Source organism: Ornithorhynchus anatinus, chromosome X5 (genome assembly GCF_004115215.2).
Source record: "Ornithorhynchus anatinus isolate Pmale09 chromosome X5, mOrnAna1.pri.v4, whole genome shotgun sequence".
NCBI lineage: Eukaryota > Metazoa > Chordata > Mammalia > Monotremata > Ornithorhynchidae > Ornithorhynchus > Ornithorhynchus anatinus.
In genome coordinates, this window is record NC_041753.1 from 38,897,383 (window position 1) to 38,915,604 (window position 18,222).

Here is an 18,222-nt window from a genome sequence, read left to right on the forward strand (position 1 = left end):
TATATATTAAGTGCTTATTGTGTGCAGAGCACTGTACTAAGATCTTGGGAGAGTACAACAATAAATGATCACATTTCCTGCCCACAACAAGTTTACAGTCTAGAGGGGGGGAAATGCATCAATACAAATAAATAAAATTACACATATGTACATAAGTGCTTTGGGGCTGGGAGGGGGAAAGAGCAAAGGGAGCAAGTCAGGGAAATGCAAAGGGAGTGGGAGATTAGGAAAAGTGGGGCTTAGTCTGTGAAGGCCTCTTGGAGATGTTCCTTCAATAAGGCTTTGAAGGTGGGGAGAGTAACCGTCTGTCAGATTTGAGGACGGAGGGCATTCCAGGCCACAGGCAGGACATGGGTGAGGTGTCAGCAGCGAGACAGGTGAGATTGAGGCACAGTTAGAAGGTTAGCACTAGAGGAGCAAAGTGTGCAGGCTGGGTTGAAGAGAGATAGAAGTGAAGTGAGGTAGGAGGGGGCAAGGTGGTGAAGTGCTTTAAAACCAATGACGAGGAGTTTTTGTTTGATGTGGAGGTGGATGGGCAACCACTGAACTTTTCTGAGGAATGGGGTGACATATCCTGAACATTTTTGTAGAAGAATGATCTAGGAAGTAGATTGAAATGTAGACTGGAGTAGGGAGGGGCAGGAAGGCTGCGAGGTCAACAAGGAGGCTGATGCAGTAATCCAAGAGGAGTAGGATGAGTAATTGTATTATCATGGTAGCAGTTTGGATGGAGAGGAAAGGGTGGATTTTACTGATGTTGTGAAGATGGATCCCACAGGATTTGGTGACAGATTGAATATGTGGATTGAATGACAGAGAGGCATCAAGGATAACACAAAGAGTTGATCTCATCAAGAGATCAGGACTGCTGTGGTTGCTCAGATGGCTCACGTTTGGGTACAGGGTTACCCAAGGCAGGACAAGATTAGGAACAAAGACTGGGGTTGGGTTGGGGAGTGCTCAGCCGGACTGTGTTTCGGAGATAGGATTCCCTATGGCAGGAACCAGGGCACAGTCAGGAATGGAGGCCAGGCCCAGGGACATAAGCCACCACCAGCTTCTGTCAGAGGGTGATGTGGAGGTTTCAAAGGAGAGCAGGGTTGACTTCCCCCTGCCGCAGGAGCAGCAGGAATGCCAGGCAGGCTTGGCTGGTGAGCAGCAGTTAGAGGGGGAAGATGATAGAAGCTAAGGGTAATAAAGGATCCTGCCTCACTGAGAGGCTCCAGAGTGGGTGGGCACAGACCAAGGAGTTGGGTGGAGAGGCCCGACAGGGATCGCATCCACTAACTCTTTGAACTCTCCCAAATACCACAGTGGGCAGGGAATGTGTCTGTTATATTATTGTACTCTTCCAAGCACTTAGCACAGTGCCCTGCACACAGTAAGTGCTCAGTCAATTCCATTGATTGATACAGTGCTCTGCATTGAATAAGCACTCAATAAATATTATTGATTGATGAGTTGAAAACAGAGGAGCAGTCAGTAAGGTAGGACTAGAACTAGGAGGAAATAGATGTGGTAAAACCAAGGTTGGTTTTAAGGAGCAGTCCACAGTGTCCATAGCAGCCAAGAGACCAAAGAGAATTAGGATATAGTACAGTCCATTAGACTTAGGTATGAAAAGGTGGTTGGTGCTGACTAGATAGTGCAGTATTAGTGGACTGAAGGGGGTAAAAACCTCACTATAGTGGATCAAGATGAGAGTTAGTGAAGACAGCAGGTGCATTCCACCCTTTCAAGGAGTTTGGCATAGGAAGGGGATGAGAGAGACGGGGGCAATAGCTGGAGGGGACAGTGGGACCCAGAGAAGGTGTTTTAGTACAGAGGAGACAATGTGTTTGAAGAGAGAGAAGAAGCCATCTGAGAGAGAGAAGCGTGTAGGGTTTCCTGGGAGTAGATTTGTATCTACCCTTGATTTTGGTCAGGTTTATCATCAGTCCATAGTGCTGTGTTAACCCTGAGAAATGATTCATCATCATTTACATGTCTTCCTCTGTATGTGTCTCAAGAGCACACTTGACTGTATATAGCAGATCTTGGCACATAGACTCAAAGACATTTAGTGATGCTCATTGTCTGTTGATTTGTGAGAATTTACCTGTAAATCAGAAATGTATTAATCTTCCAGCTTCTAGATCTCTCATTGCATCCTCAAGCACTGTAATATAGAATGTATATGTTTATAAGAGGATTTATATGCATCTAAGGTACATTACAAACTACAATGTTTTAATGATAAATTTGTTTTTTAGGATGCCTGCTTAAGATTCTTGTGTTCTTCTGCCCCTTAATTCTAGAATTTTGACAGTATGCAGGTTATTATTATTGTGCTTAGTACAGTTAGCAACTTAGCTAACTTTGCCAAACATTGTGTGCTGTTCCAAAAGGTCAGGTGCTTAAATTCTTTTGATTTTACAAATATTTTACAGTCTTCTAACCCTATAAAGACCAAGTTATTTTTAATTTGCCTGAGCTATTATCTGCCTCCTCTTCTTTGTCACCTATGCATTTGGCTGTGGACCCTTAAACACATTGATATTCACCCCAGCCCTGTAGCATTTAGGTGCATGTCCTTGTACTCTACTATCTCCCCTATCTGCAATTCATTTTAATGTCTTTCTTCTCTTGTAGACAGTAAGCTCCTTGTGGCAAGAATCACGACTGCTAACTCTGTTGCATTGTACTTTCCCAAGCACTTAGTACAGTGCTCTATACACAGTAAGCACTCAACAAATACCATTGATTGATTGATTTGTGACTCAGAGTGTAATGATCGATATTTCTCTGTCTCCAGGTGGCAGCCAACTCAAATCATAAATGGGGCAGGAGGAAAGTAGGAGGTGGGTGTGACTTTCATGCTTTTCTTGTAAATTTAACGTTCTTTATCGAGAATCTTCCCCTGAGCAACAGTTGTGAAGGGGAAAACTCTGAGAAACAACTTTAAATTTATCAGATATCAGCGTAAAGCCACAGCTTTTTCTAAAGTTTGCTGTCATTCTGGGACATAGGCATTCAGATCTCCACCGCTTAGGCTACAAATTGTAAGGGGTCCATTTTGGATGCCATCTACTATATAAAAATATACAGTGTGGAAAAAAAGCTCTGAAAAAAATTGGTTCAAGATAATATCTCAAAAAATCTGGAAGTAAAATTCATATTTCTCCTGGTAAGCTTTGAGCAGAAATGCATTTGCCCAAGTGAAATGACAAAAGAAAAGAGGAATGAAAGCATATTTATTTGCAAGGATTCCTAGTTTTCTACCCAAATGTCTCATGGTTTACATCAGACCTATGAAACCTAGCTTAAAACGAACTCATTGCAGCCGTTAAGCAAACTGTCAATAATGAGGGAAGTTTCAAATTAACAACCTGCCTTATTTTCAAAGGAGTCTCTAAATCTTTCTCTTATACTCCTAGAAATAGAAAATGTACATTAAATAATTGTATTTTTTTAATAATTTGATTTTAATACTGCCAGGAAACTGTTTAACCTTTGTAAGTGAAAAGAACTTGAATTAATCAGGATATATATTGAACACAGTGCAGAGCACTGTACAAAATATTTGGTAGAGTACAATGAAGGGATAGACATTATCCCTACCCTCAGTCTACCAGGGGAGGCAGACACTAAAATAGATTGCAGGTAAGAGGAAGGAAGAAAATGTAAAAATAGGTAAATGAGAGCAATGTGTGAGTATCCAAATGTCTAGATGATGCATAAATGCTGATGTTGGGGAAGGAATAGGGTGTGAGATGAGACTAATTAGGGAAGGCCTCCTGGAGAAGATTTGATTTTAGATGTGCTATGAAGATGAGGAGCACAGTGTTCTGCCAGATGTGAAGTGGGAGGGAATTCCAGACAGGAGGGAGAGTGTGAGCAAGGGTTTGATAGCAAAAGAGATGAGAACAGGAAAAAGTGATTGGAATGGATTGAGGAGGGCAACGTGTGTATGCTGGGTGACAGTGGGAGAGGAAGAAGGATGAATAAAGTTGAGAGGGCTGATTGAATGTCCTAAAGCCAGTGATCGGAGGATTCTGCTTGATGTGGAGATCAGTCAACGAATAGATGATTTTGAGGACTTGGGAGATGTGTGCAAAATGTTGCTTTAGTAAAATGATCCAGGCAGCAGAATGAAGCCTGGACTGGAGAAGGGAGAGACTGGAGGCAGGGAGGTCAATGAGGAAGCTGATGCAGTAGTCATACCACTAGGTTATGTCAAGTGCTCAGAGCAGCATGGAGGCAGTTTGGAAGGTGGGGGCAGGGGATTTGGGAGCTCTAAAGCTAGAACTAACAACATTTGGTAACTGACTGAATATGTAGATTGAAAGAGGGAGAGAGTCAAGGATGATGAAAAAATTGTGGGCCTTAGAGACCAGCTTGGTGGGAATTTGGTTGGAGAGAGTAAACAGATTCTAAGGTTGTTTGTGGAGGAAGAACCAACAGGATTTGGTGACAAGCTGAATACAGAGGTTGAGAGAGAGATCCAGTCAATGTTTCGGGAACAAGAAAAGTAAAAACATGACTATATTGCAATTTGGCTCTCATTAGTGTTAGTATTGATTAATCTATTCTTATCAATTATTTATTGATCGATTGGTAATAGTAATACTGGTATCAGTATTAGTATGCCACATGATGCACTGTAGTAGGCACTTGGAAAGCACAGAATAATGAAGTACTTCCCTGCCAATAAGGACCTTACATTCTAAGAGGGAACTATATTCACCTATGGTTCCATGATAGTTGGCACATTGAACTCTACAAAATGTTGTTTAGACAAAATACTTTAAGATGGTATGACAAATGGGTATTTATTAATGGCTGTTCCTTGATTTGACTCCTAGTCTGAATGACTAGGTCACCCGATTTTCCTAGCAGGGGGCAGTGCTGGGGAAGGGGGGGGAGGGACTTTTCACAAAGCTTAGGAGGCAGGAACCCAGGAAGACTGTGGGTACATGTGGTTTCCTCCAAAACTGAAGCATGTGTGGGTGAATCTGGAGCTGATATCTGTAGCAGGGAGAACTCAGGTCTGGGCCATCGCAGCGGGGCTTTCCCAGATCCTCAGGAGGGCTTGTGCCTCTGCCTGAGTATATGTGGCTGAACCTGGACCTGACCCCTGCAGCAGAGAAGGACCCCAGTCTGAGCTGCTGCAACTGGGGATCTCCTGGCTGGTTGTGGAGAGCTGCTGCTCCTGCCACCATCACTGCTGCTCTTGGGACTGATGGAAAGGAGGGAGATGGAGTGGTGCTGTTACTGCTGACGTAAATAAAAAATTTCATGACACTGGGATTCCCCTACCTGTGTATGTGAATAGCCAGTGGAATGGGGGCAAAGGAGGGCAGTAATAAATAAATAAATCCCCCAGCACTGTGAGCCCAGCTTCTACCTTTACCAGGTCACCCCGATCCATTCCTTCTCTGTCCTCCTCCATGGAACTGGGCCCTGAGGAGCCAGAGCAGATGCAGGTGGCCCCAATCTGGTGAGACGTTGGGTGAATCTGGCTTCTATCCCTCCTGTCTCTCTTCTGCTTACTCTCTGTCCTCCTCTGTGACTCTGTGCCCTGAGGACCTAGGGAGACTGCAGGCAGCCCTAGATCTGGTGGGACATTAGTTGAGCAGGTTCTCAGTATACTAGAGTCTCAGTTTACCAGTATCTTATTTGATACACTTGGCCAAAATTCCATAGCCATTTGGTGGCCTAGAAAGTGTTCATGGGTAATCGATTTTCTAGATTTATTTCCACCATTTGTCAGCTGCAAATTGAAAACATGTTCAACCATTTTCTAGAGATCAAAAATAATGATTTTGTTTGTTTCCTTGATAAATATACTTGACTATGCTCTGAGTTAGTGATCACTGAGGTATGTCAAATGTATCTCCCATCTAGAAAATGTGTTCCAAATTTGCCCTGGAACTTTTGGGTTCACTTCTCACTTCTACAGCTGGAAAACTGGTAGAATCTAATTTAAGAAATAGACATAGATTTGAACCATTGGGAAACCACTGCAGCAGACAGCAGCTTGGTGGGAGCACCCATTCAGTGGTTGCCCATCCATCACTGTAACAAGCAGAAAGTTCTCAGCAATGGCTTTAAGGCACCCAATCAGTTCTCTCCTTCCTACCTATCCTTGCACATCTCCCGTGATGACCCCACCTTGCACACTTTGCTCCTCTCACACCATCCTATTTACTGTTCCTCAATCTCATTGACTCCTTGCTCATGTAATAATGTAATGTTGGTATTTGTTAAGCGCTTACTATGTGCAGAGCACTGTTCTAAGTGCTGGGGTAAACACAGGGGAATCAGGTTGTCTGTCCCACGTGGGGCTCACAGTCTTATTCCCCATTTTACAGATGAGGGAACTGAGGCACAGAGAAGTTAAGTGACTTGCCCACAGTCACACAGCTGACAAGTGGCAGAGCTGGGATTCGAACTCATGAGCCCTGACTCCAAAGCCCGTGCTCTTTCCACTGCGCCACGCTGCTTCTCATGTCCTCTCTCCTCACTAGAACTCTCCCCTCTTCAAATATGACAGACCACCACTCTACCCATTTTCAAAGCCCTACTAAAATAATTTCTCCTATAGGAGGCCTACCCTGACTAACTTTTCATCTCCTACCCTCTTCTCCCTTCTGTGTTGCCTATGCACTTGAACTCATACCCTCTAGCATTTTGATATTCACCCCACCCAAAACCCCAAAGCACTTGTGTACATATCTTTAGTTTGTTGCTTCCCCTTTCTGTAATTAATTTTAGTGCCCTGTTTTCCCCACTAAATTACAAGCTTTTTGTGGTGAGAGATCATGTTTACCAACTGCATTGTTACTCTCCCAAGCATTTAGTAGAGGACTCTGCAATAAGGAGTTAATAAGTACTTTTGAATGATTGACTGATTAAAGCATAAACATGATAAATTAAAGTAACAAAGTGGGTAACTAGAGGGAAAAGTAAGAGATCTAAGATGGTCATCCCTATACATTAAAATAGATGTCAAGTAAGGCAACAACCATATCATTCTGCAGAGAAACCTGTTGCCAGTGCTGGAATACTGGGCTGGATAAACAATTCAGCAGACCCAGACATGGTTTTATTATGTTTTCCTGTTCTTGTTGCCTGTCATTTTTTTTTTTGTTAATTGTTCCAAGAGAAATACTGCCCTCAATTTCAATGAAATAGTGGGAAAATGTGATCTTATGTAATTTTCCTATCATCCTAATTGTCATAATAGTGTCCAGTATGGTTTTCTGCACATGTTTGTGGTTGTTGTTGTGGATGATGAGGAAATATGCATCAAAATGTAGGGATAGAAATGTGACTATCTTTTCTCCCATGGGAGTCATACCTGAGAGTGGAAACACTCAAAAAGGAATATCAAATTTTGATTGAAATATCAATTTATGTGTCTTAGAGTCTCTTGCTAAAAAGATCGTTAAAACACAGACATATTGAGAGCAGTCTTTCAGCCAAAAGAGTGTGACTTTCCAGTCATCATAAGTGACAAGTTGATTTTTGATGTCTTATTTCTGCTTTCCTCTTTTAGGTGTGTATATTTACTTTCCACCTTTCTCTTTCATGTATTTATCTTCACCAGTGAATCATCATTGAAGATTTCAATGCATAGGTGTGTTCTAATGCTGAATGGAAAAAAAAAATTAAGAAGATCTCTTGGGATTGGAAAGCTAAATAACAACAGTCTAGTTCTGCTCTTTGAATGTGATAAATTGTAAAATTTATCAATACTAACTTCTACCACCCAAGAAAAGAAGGACATCATGGATGTGCCCAAGTATAAACAATGGTATCTCATAAATTATGTCATCATCTTGAAGTCATGCAAGGGGCTTAGTGCTGTAATGAGCATCTACACATAAGCTGCAAATTAATGCTTTCAGTAAAATCACTGTGTATAAAAATAGCTTACAAACTCTCAGGAAGGCCAAATTTCAATCTCCAGAAGAAGAAAGAAACTATAAGAGCTCTCACAAAAATCACAGTAACCTTACTGAAGCAAAGAACCCCAGCTACAAGTACCACTGTGGGAAGCAAGTCTGTTCCTCTTCAATATATTCTTTCCAGTAGATAGCAAGTCTGGTTTGATAAAAAAGGGACGAGATGAAGAAACACATCAACCACACATAGCAGCTCTTCTTTAATATAGAAAAATCGATGCCTATGAAAACCCACCAAAGGACATACATGACAAGCCTGGCAAGTAATGGGATGCCAAAGATTGAATCAGGAATTTGGTAGCTGCCACCAAAGTAAGAATTTTTATCCCTCACTAAAGAAGCTTCATGGTTCCATTCACTCTACCATGTTACCTTGAAGCATAAAATGGAACCACCCACACAGATAATGAAGTAATTGTGTGCCGGTGTCAAAAACAATGACTGATCACCTGACCTTGCCTTGCCCAACTGGGAAGAAAGCCCTGAAATGAGCACTCATGAGAGGTCATCAGAAGTAAAAGACAAGGAAAGACATTTAGGCACAAATTATTGACAAATAGTAGGAGCAGGAGAAAGAACAAAGCTACAAATGTGGTGGTTGGTACTATATTCGAAAAAAAAGCTATAGATGATATGAGAAGATCTGTCACTATCTTGGTCTTAGATTTGGGGAAATTCAGTTTTATGTTCTTTATGTTCTTCAGATGTTTTCGAGAGGCTCTGGTTATGAACAAGTTGATGCCATCATGTCATAAAATCACACATATATGGCATTATGAAGGCACAATATCACGATGCCTGCTCTCTAGAGCTTGGAACAATCAGTCAATGGTACTTATCAAGCACTTACTGTATGCAGAGCACTGTACTAAGAGCTTGGGACAGTACAATAATACAATAGTATTGGTTCCCTGCCCACAATGAGCTTACTGTCTAGAAGGGGAGACAGACATTAATAGATTGTGGAACAAGTTGGGCTGCAACCAGCCCTCCACTAGAGCTGGCTCCAGGGACTAGTCCAACTGACCAGATTTCTCCCACTGCTGTTCGCTTCCCCCAGAGAAAATCCCCTAAACAGGGATTGAAAGAGGGGTATGAGAAGACAGAGAGAGAGAGAGAGACAGAGAGAGAGAGATGTGTAGACAGAGAGGGAGGGTAGGTGAAGATAGAAAGCATCTGAGAGCTATGTGTCATAATGCTAAGTCTATCATTGGCATATTCAAATGGAAATAATTTATTGAAGAAATGATAATATTTAAAATTAAATTCCAGGAATTTGAACTCAAGTATATGTCCTTAAAAAGTTAATTCAGAATTCCACTTCATTGCTATAAAGGAAGCTATTTGACCACGAAGCAGATACCTCCATTAGGATCTGCTGTGTGAGACATTAAAAAATGGATCATTTTAAAATCTATATGTATTTGAAAATGGCACTGCTGATGACATTCCATCATGTCAGTGTCACTGTGAGAAAATGAATTGTATATTGTGTCCATGAAAACATGGTAGGGTACCTTTACTGGCCTATTGCCATGTGAGTGAGTATTTCACCTCTAAGTAGGGCTACTTGGACATCAAGGACACTATCATATGGCACTGTTCTCTCCAATAATGGAGGTGCCTAAGTTCCTAAGGAATTCATTTACACTGGAAGAAAAGTGTATGTCCTACCACTGTTTTAGTTATTTTTTGTTTCTGTTGTTTTGGTGTTTTTTTGCGATGGTTGCGCTGAATTGCCCTGAGCCATCTACATTCAATCAATCAGTCGTATTTATTGAGGTGCTTACTGTGTGCAGAGAACTGTACTAAGTGCTTGGGAGAGTACAATAGACTGTAGTGGGCAGGGATTGTCCCTCTTTATTGTTGTCTTGTGCTTAGTACAGTGCTTTGCACACAATAAAAGTTTAATAAATGCGACTGAATGAATGAATACAATATAACAGAATTGGTAGATATGTTCCCTGCCCACAAGGAGCTTACAGTCTCACCCAGTTCCCCTAGGCCCAGTGACAACACATTGTGGGACAACTCACAAGGATAGTCGGGGCAATCTAGGTGGTCCTTGAATAGCTCCTTCACTGTAAGCTCATTGTGGGCAGGGAATGTGTCTGTTTATTGTTATGTTGTACTCTCCCAAGCGCTTAGTACAGTGCTTTGCACATAGTAAGTGTTCAAAAAATATTATCAAATAAATGCTCTATCTCTACTATGTCATTCTGAAAACATGGTGACCTGAACTGAGCAGAGTTTCCCAGGCTTGGGTATACCATAGCGACAGAACTATGCCTTTCGCTTCATTTTCAGTCTTCTTCCAAATGGTGCATGGCATTTGCTTAGTCATTATAGTTTCCACTACACAGAATTTAAAAGAACAATGACTTTGAGATCACTTTGTTCACATGACTGATAGCGCAGAGCCTTCCATCACGTATTTTTTGTAGACCTAATTACTTTTCACAAGGCCCATTGTCTGGCACTTGTCCACACTGATGTTCACCTGCCATTTTTGTCCCACTCATGATTTTGAGATCTTCCTAGAGTTTATCCTCTTCTGCACAGCATTTCACCACCCCTGCTCAATACTGAGGCACAGCATTTCATTTGAAGGTTTCAATGCTCCTCTTTGTCAGTTAATCAATATTGTTTATTGAGCACTTAAGTGTGCAGAACATTGAACTGGGTGTTTGGGTACTAAGTGTGGGTTTACAAGTACAATGCTCTGCCTACAGTAAGCACTCAATAAATATGATTGATTGAGAGAATCCAATAAAATCAAGTTAGTAGACATGATCCCTGCCCTCAAAGAGCTTTCAATAAAGTAGGAAAGACTGACACAAAAATAAATTATAGAGATAGGGAAGCAATTAAGTATAAAGATGCATACATAAGTGCAACTGTAGGATGTGTGATGATACTGGGCTTCTTAGCCCTGAATACCTGCTCTTCAAATGCAAGTTTGAGGGAACTTTTCTGCTATGGGCTTCCCAAGTCCCCACACCCCTATCTCTATCACCACCATTTGAAGCCTAGATACTTCCCTAAAGGCAAAGAGGTCACTGGGGACTAGCCTGCCACTCCCCTCCCAGAGATGACTTCAGGAAGCTCATGGAAAAAGCACTTCCTCCTGTTCTCATGGTTCCCCACGTCCCTGTATCTCCCTGGCACCCAGACATTCCTCCCCAGCCCCTACTGCAAGCAGACACCAAGATCTGAGATATCAACATTGTGTAATGGCTTTTTAATGAGATAACAGTGAAAACAAATCTGATTCAAATCACCTTTTTCTGGATATAATCCTCCCACTATCTCCAGGACCTTCTGATCCTAGTAAGCATCTCAGGGCTCCCGTTCCTCTGGTCCTTTCTTCTCTTCTCTTGAGGCATCCCAGGTTCTGGTCTCACTTAGTCTGAGTTACAAAATGTCCTTTCTTCTCATCGAGGGCAGGAGTCTTGGTCCTACAGAGTCTAAGCTGCTGGAACCCCAACCTCCAGGATAGCCAACCCTTAATCCGCGATCCTCTCTGATCCTTCCCTGTGCCCTGTGCCCACTCAGGGTCTACAACACGAGCCATCCCAACATCCTGCTTGCCGAATTTCACCTCTGAAATGGCCAAGGATCTTCTTCTCCATCTACCCAGTTCTTCGGCTTCCTCCTCTACCCATCTCTCTGATTAGCTCAACTAAGTATTTACACTTCCTTCAATGAGGGGCACCACGAAGTGACTCTCCTTGTTTCTGCCTCCATCTTCTAAGTGTGTGTGTGTGGGCATTGGAATTGGTCATTATGGGGGGGTGGGGAGGGTGAGTATCTCATGTGCAAGTGCTGAAATGGCAGTGCTGAAGGGACAGTAGGAAGAACTATAGAGTGAAGTCAAAAGAGATGAATCAAGGACCGCCTTCTGGAGGAGATGTGATTTCAGAAAGCCCTTGAAGATGAATAGAGTGGTAGTCATCCATATGTGAGGGGGGAGAGAGTTTCAGGCTGAAGGCAGCAATGGAGAGCACATTGTAAGGCTTCACAATGGTGACAAAGATCCACTTATTGAAGTCTTCATTGTGGACATGAGGCAGTGCAGACTGAAACAAAACCAAGAACTTTTATGCATCCTTGAAAAATCATATGGGTCCACACATACTATAAGATTTCCAATGAAGAGTAGAAGAGGCTCCATCCTCCTCAAAGACAATGAAGGAATCTTAAGGAAATGGTCAAAACTTCAATCATCTCCCTGTTATGCCTTTCACCATTGAGAATGAATATTCACCTGAAATTATTTAGACATGGTGCCCATTCCAACACTTAATGGAGTAACCAAGGCAGTTTGAGCCTTGCAGTGACCATAACCTCTGCTGAGAGAAGCTTTTCCAGGATAGATAGAATTAAACATACTAACAGAGTACAATTACAAAAATGAAGCTTGGTTGTACTACTAATATCAATTTTAGAAAATCAGGAAAGTTGACTACGCAGCGTGGCTCGGTGGAAAGAGCACGGGCTTTGGAGTCAGGGCTCATGAGTTCGAATCCCAGCTCTGCCACTTGTCGGCTGTGTGACTGTGGGCAAGTCACTTAACTTCTCTGTGCCTCAGTTCCCTCATCTGTAAAATGGGGATTAAGACTGTGAGCCCGACGTGGGACAACCTGATTCCCTTGTGTCTACCCCAGCGCTTAGAACAGTGCTCGGCACATAGTAAGCGCTTAACAAATACCAACATTATTACTTAAATATTTTTTTCAAACTTGTCTCCAGTGGAGGCTTGTATTGGTCAATTTTAAAGGTTTTATTACAGTGTACTTAATTACATTGTTCCTATTTAGCAATTAAAATATTTTGTATTTTGAAAAACTTATGCCTAGGTCAAGATTAATTGCTTTTATATATTAATCAATTATATACCTAAAATAAATATGAATTTTCTCATTTTCAATATTGAGTGTTTAGAGAAACCCACTGTCAATGTAAGAAAATGTGTTATTAATGAAGGAAAATTTTGAGGATTATTCACCAGCAGCTCAGTGAACACTAACACTGGCCCGGGAAAGATGGTATCTACTTAAGATTTTTGGGCATTTTTTTTAATCTGGTATTTGTTAAGCACTTACTATTGACAGGCACTTTCCTAAGTGCTGAGGTAGATGCAATCAGGTTGGATGCAGTCTATATCCCACATGGGGCTCACAGTCTTAACCCCCATTTTACTGATGAGGGAACTGAGGTACAAGAGTGTGCTAAAGGAATTTAGAGAAGTTGGGGCATTTCTGGAAAATATGGGTAAAGCTTTATTATAAATGGTCTCTCTACTAAGGACTGATGGATCATTAATATAAATTACACTAAAGAGCTCCAGAAGCAATCTTTGAAATTATAGGATGGCATCTTTTGAGAAGCAGTGTGGCTTAGTGGCAAGAGCACGGGCTTGGGAGTCAGAGGTTGTGGGTTCTAATCCTAGCTCCATGATTTATCAGCTGTTTGACTTTGGGCAAGTCACTTAAAATCTCTGTGCCTCAGTTACCTCATCTGTAAAATGGGAATTAAGACTGTGAGCCCCACTTGGGACAACCTGATTACCTTGTATCTGCCCCAGTGCTTAGAACAGTGCTTGCCATATAGTAAGTGCTTAAGAAATGCCATTATTATTATTACCTTTTTATACCTGACAAATTAGTAAAACAATAATTAAATTTTGATAACTGTCTTTCCGCTATGACAGTGATGTTACTGATAATGAGATTTTCAGTTTCATATTCATTATATATATATATATATATATATATATATATATATATATATCACATCACATAATCCAGGAATATGCAAATATTGTTTACTTGATAAATAGGTGTATATATTTCTCCACCTAAAATTGTTGGCTTCTCAGCCATTCATATATTTCTAGTAGGTTTATCTCAATTACCCACATCTTTCTCAATAACATGCTGGTCAAGGAAATGTTTAATTAACTCATCCTGTGGTAAAGCTTTGATATGATGAATTACATTTGAAAACCTACATGAAGAATTGGGGTTTTCATATAATTGAACTCTTTCTTCAATTAAGTTAATTGCTTGATTGAGTATTTAAAGAAAATATGAAATGTGGCATCTCTCATTCTTTGATGGTATTTTCATTTCAACCTGCCCATTTAAACTTCTATTTGATCTTTAGTAGACTGTTTTCAGAAATGATGGGTCAGTGTTTTTTTCTTTTATGAAAATCTTTGCAATTTCTAAAGATCCTAAATAACCATACTCTTCAAATTTTATTTAAAATGATTTTAAATTATATTAAATCACAGCATCAAACAGCATATTTTTCCCTTATGTTATTTCACTTATTTCATTAACCTTGACCAGAATATGCCAAATTAGATTTGCTCAAATCAATTGTAAGGATATAATTCAACTGAAATAGAATGGCATTCACACTTTTAATGTCTTTTGTTCCTTTTTGAACATCTTCAGAAAAGTAAGCAAAATCAGAAATAATAATAAATAATAAAGGATAATGGTTCATTCCTCATCGCCTCACCTCTCCAATACCAACTGCCTTTTCCAAAATACCACAAATATTCAAATATTCTCAATGTTGGGCAGGCAGTCCATCCTCTGCTCCTGTGAGGATGGGGCTGGGTGACCACAGTGTCTGATGGGAGGATAGGGGTGGACACCTCATCTTCCTTACCTTCTCCACTGGTGGGGAGGCACAGTGACAGAGCCCCTGATATAACCTTCAGATTATTGCATGGCTGCTGGTTATCAACCATCATACTACCCATAGCACAGAGGCCCTAGTGGCTTGATTGTGCTGCCTGCCTATACAGGAGAAAGCATTAATAATGAATGAGAATTACTCTGCAGTGTGACAGAATGGACTCAACAGCACAGTGAGATCAAGCATGAAATTGGCCATTGGTTGTTGGGCCATTAAGGTTGTATAACAAATTGCCTAAAACTAATAGGCCTAAAAGTCAATCGTTGACAAACCAATCATCTAATGCTCAGTCATCGACAGCACAATCATCTAAAATACCTGCCACTGATAGAAATAAATTATAGAACATAGACCAATCAACTTGCTAAGGTAGAGAGAAGAATAAAAGAAGGCATATGACCTCTAGACCCTCCAGGGGCCTTGAATATTCCATCAAGGCCCACTAATGTTGAGTCTGTGAATTCACTATAAATAGCTAAAGCCCCATGTCACAATAGACACATGAACCAGAGAACCTTTACTTTACTAACATAAAAAATGAACAGAATGAATTAAAATAAGTCTTGTGCATTTGTGTGTGTGTATATATATATATATATATGTATATATATATATACATATCTGTACTATAAATACATATATGATTCAGTTCACATATAAATGTGAATGTGGCTAAAAGGCCAATGCATAAGCCACAATCATAGTCAGGTTGTGCATACAAACAGGTTGCCCCTTGTGTTGTCATGCTGTGTTTGTATCACCTAGCTATGATTTGCTACAATCATTCCACCATTACCCCAACCCCATCCACTTTATCCTACCTTGACCCTGGTTCAATTGCCCTTTTTTGTATCACTATTTTCAATGCCCCACCCCACAGTATTTGCCTCTGCTTTTCATTCTTGTGTTTCCTAACAGCATGGGGACATCTGGATGAAGTAAATTTGGCAATGCCATCTTTCTCTGAAGCTCCACCACCTTTCCTGTTTTTAGGCTAGGCTCACCCTCATTCTGCCGCTTCCCCTACCCCCATCTCCCTATGGCTCTTTAAAGTTCTCTTCCCCAAAGCTTCCATGCACACTCTGCCCTCCCAGATGTATTCTTCCACCCCCAAGATCATCCTTCCCAATAAGCCAGCTTCGTACCCAGAACTGGACCTACCTGGAATGCCATTTTTGTTTTTCAATTTGTTTCACTGCCCCTGCCTGTCCCTTCCTGCCTTGATCAGGTTACATATAAACCATGTTTGAATCAAGTCACCTTGTCCTTGAACTACCACGGTTACTTAGGAGTTAGCTTTCCCTCCCTTCTTATCTGATTGGGTACTTCTCTGTATGGAGTCTCGCTGGTCAGTCCAGTTCTGTGACATGCAGCTTCAGTGGCAACTTCCAGTTTCCCAGGTCTGTATTCTGGTTTCTCTCCAGAGGTTTCTCTATCGATCAATCGATGGTATTTACTGTGTGCAGAACACTGAACTAAGCATTTGGAGGAGTACATTACACCAGAAGGAGAGAATCCCCAGTTCTGGAGCCTCTAGAGAGCTCATGCTCTCTCCTTTGGCCAGGACCCACTAAAGCTATTGTTCTAACAAACGAATGACTTCCTGCCTCAAGTTTCAGAATTTGCTCCCTGGTTCCAGGTATAAGGATTTACCAATAAATCATCTTTGACTTGTTTAAGTGACATAGGGGTATATTTACTATATGTCAATATCCAGTACTAAGCAAATCTCCCTTTCACTGTCAGCTGTCATGCAAGTAGTATATCTTAAAATAGTTATTCTTCACTGCCATCCCTCTCCCCTGCCCTGGGGCTATAGGATCCTGTGCAGCCTGATATGGGTAGGAATTACTCGACAGAGAGGGTAGAATAGGTTTATAAAAAAGATATATGGGTACATTTGGGATTTGGGAAATGCGGCCAGCATGATGGAGATAGTGAGGTAGGAGTAGGGACATAAACTAATTGCATTAAGTGGCTTCTGGAATTCTGTCAACCTACATCTGTTAACATATTAAAATGTCTATAGGTTGATTTTGATTTAGAATTTGGGAAATGTTGATTGTTTTGATTTTGTTAACAATTGGTCTTAAATTTTAGATAATTTGCCTACCATATGGTTGTTAAAACTTACAACTTCAGGGCAACAATTCATTAAGTGGTGTATTTCAAAGGTGTTTGAACAGGTTGTGCTTTTGTAGGCCATTAAACTGCTGAAACCACAGTTAGTTCACAATAATCATAGGGTTATCCATTATTCCAGAAAATGGAGTGTTTATCATAGCTAAGAGCTAATGGTAGACAGTATTTTTGAAACCAGGAGAATCATGTTTGCTGCTTTTTCCTTCAGTGAAACAAATTATATAAATCAAAACACCAATTACAATTGGGAATGCATCGCATGGTTTATGATAAAGTTTTTTGTGTATGATTTTCTTGAAATTAATAAGGTAACTTTCATGTCATATGGGTTCACTCTGTAATGAAATCTCAGGCAATACACACCATACTGGTAAATAACAGATTATCTGTGCACATAAAATTGGCATTTGCACTGTGGGATTATTTGGAAATATAGATGAGTAAATTATATGTATGAAATAGAGTTTTGCACATAATGACAATGATGGACTCTCACACCAAGAACATTGGATGAGCTTCAGTCCTGAGACTTCAGGGCTGAGAACCTGGCCAGAGGAATTGATTATTGTGCTAGTGGCTTGCGCAGTGTCACTTGTACTGTTATCCCAAGGCTATGGGTCTCAAAGATAGGGAGAAGATGGTGTTGTCAATCAATCATTGGTATTTATTGAGCTTTTACTGTGTGCGGAACGCTGTGTTAAGTGCTTGGGAGAGTACAGTAAAACAGAGTTGGTAGACACATTCAGCATACAGACATACAGCCTAGAGGGAGAGACAGACATTAATATCAACAAATAAATTATGGATATGCATGTAAGTGCTGTGGGAATGAGGGTTGGATGAACAATAGGTGAAAATCCAAGTGCAAGGATAACGCAGAAGGGAGTGGGAGAAGAGTAAATGCCGGTTTAGTTGGGGAATGTCCTCTAGGAGGAGTTGTGCTTTTATTGAAGCTTTGAAGGTGAGGAGAGTGATCTCCTGTCCAATAGGAAGAGGAAGGGAGTCCCAGGCCAGAGGCAGGATGTGGATGAGAGTTCAGCAGATAAACTGAGGTACAGTGAACAGGTTGGCATTAGAAGAGCAAAGTGTGATGGTTGGGTTGTAGTATTCATTCAATTGTATTTATTGAGAACTTACTGTTTGCTGAACACTGTACTAAATGCTTGGGAGAATACAATATAACAATAAACAGACACATTCCCTTGCCCACAGTGAGCTTATGGTCTAAAGGAAATCAGAGAGGCAAGATAGGAGGGGGCAAGTTGATTGGATGTTTTAAAGCCAATGTTTAGGAGTTTCTGTTTGATATTGAGTTAGATGGGCAACCACTAGAAGTTCTTGAGGAGTGGAGAAACATGGGCTGAATAGTTTTATAGAAAAATGATCTGGGCAGCAGAGTGAAATATGGACTGAAGTT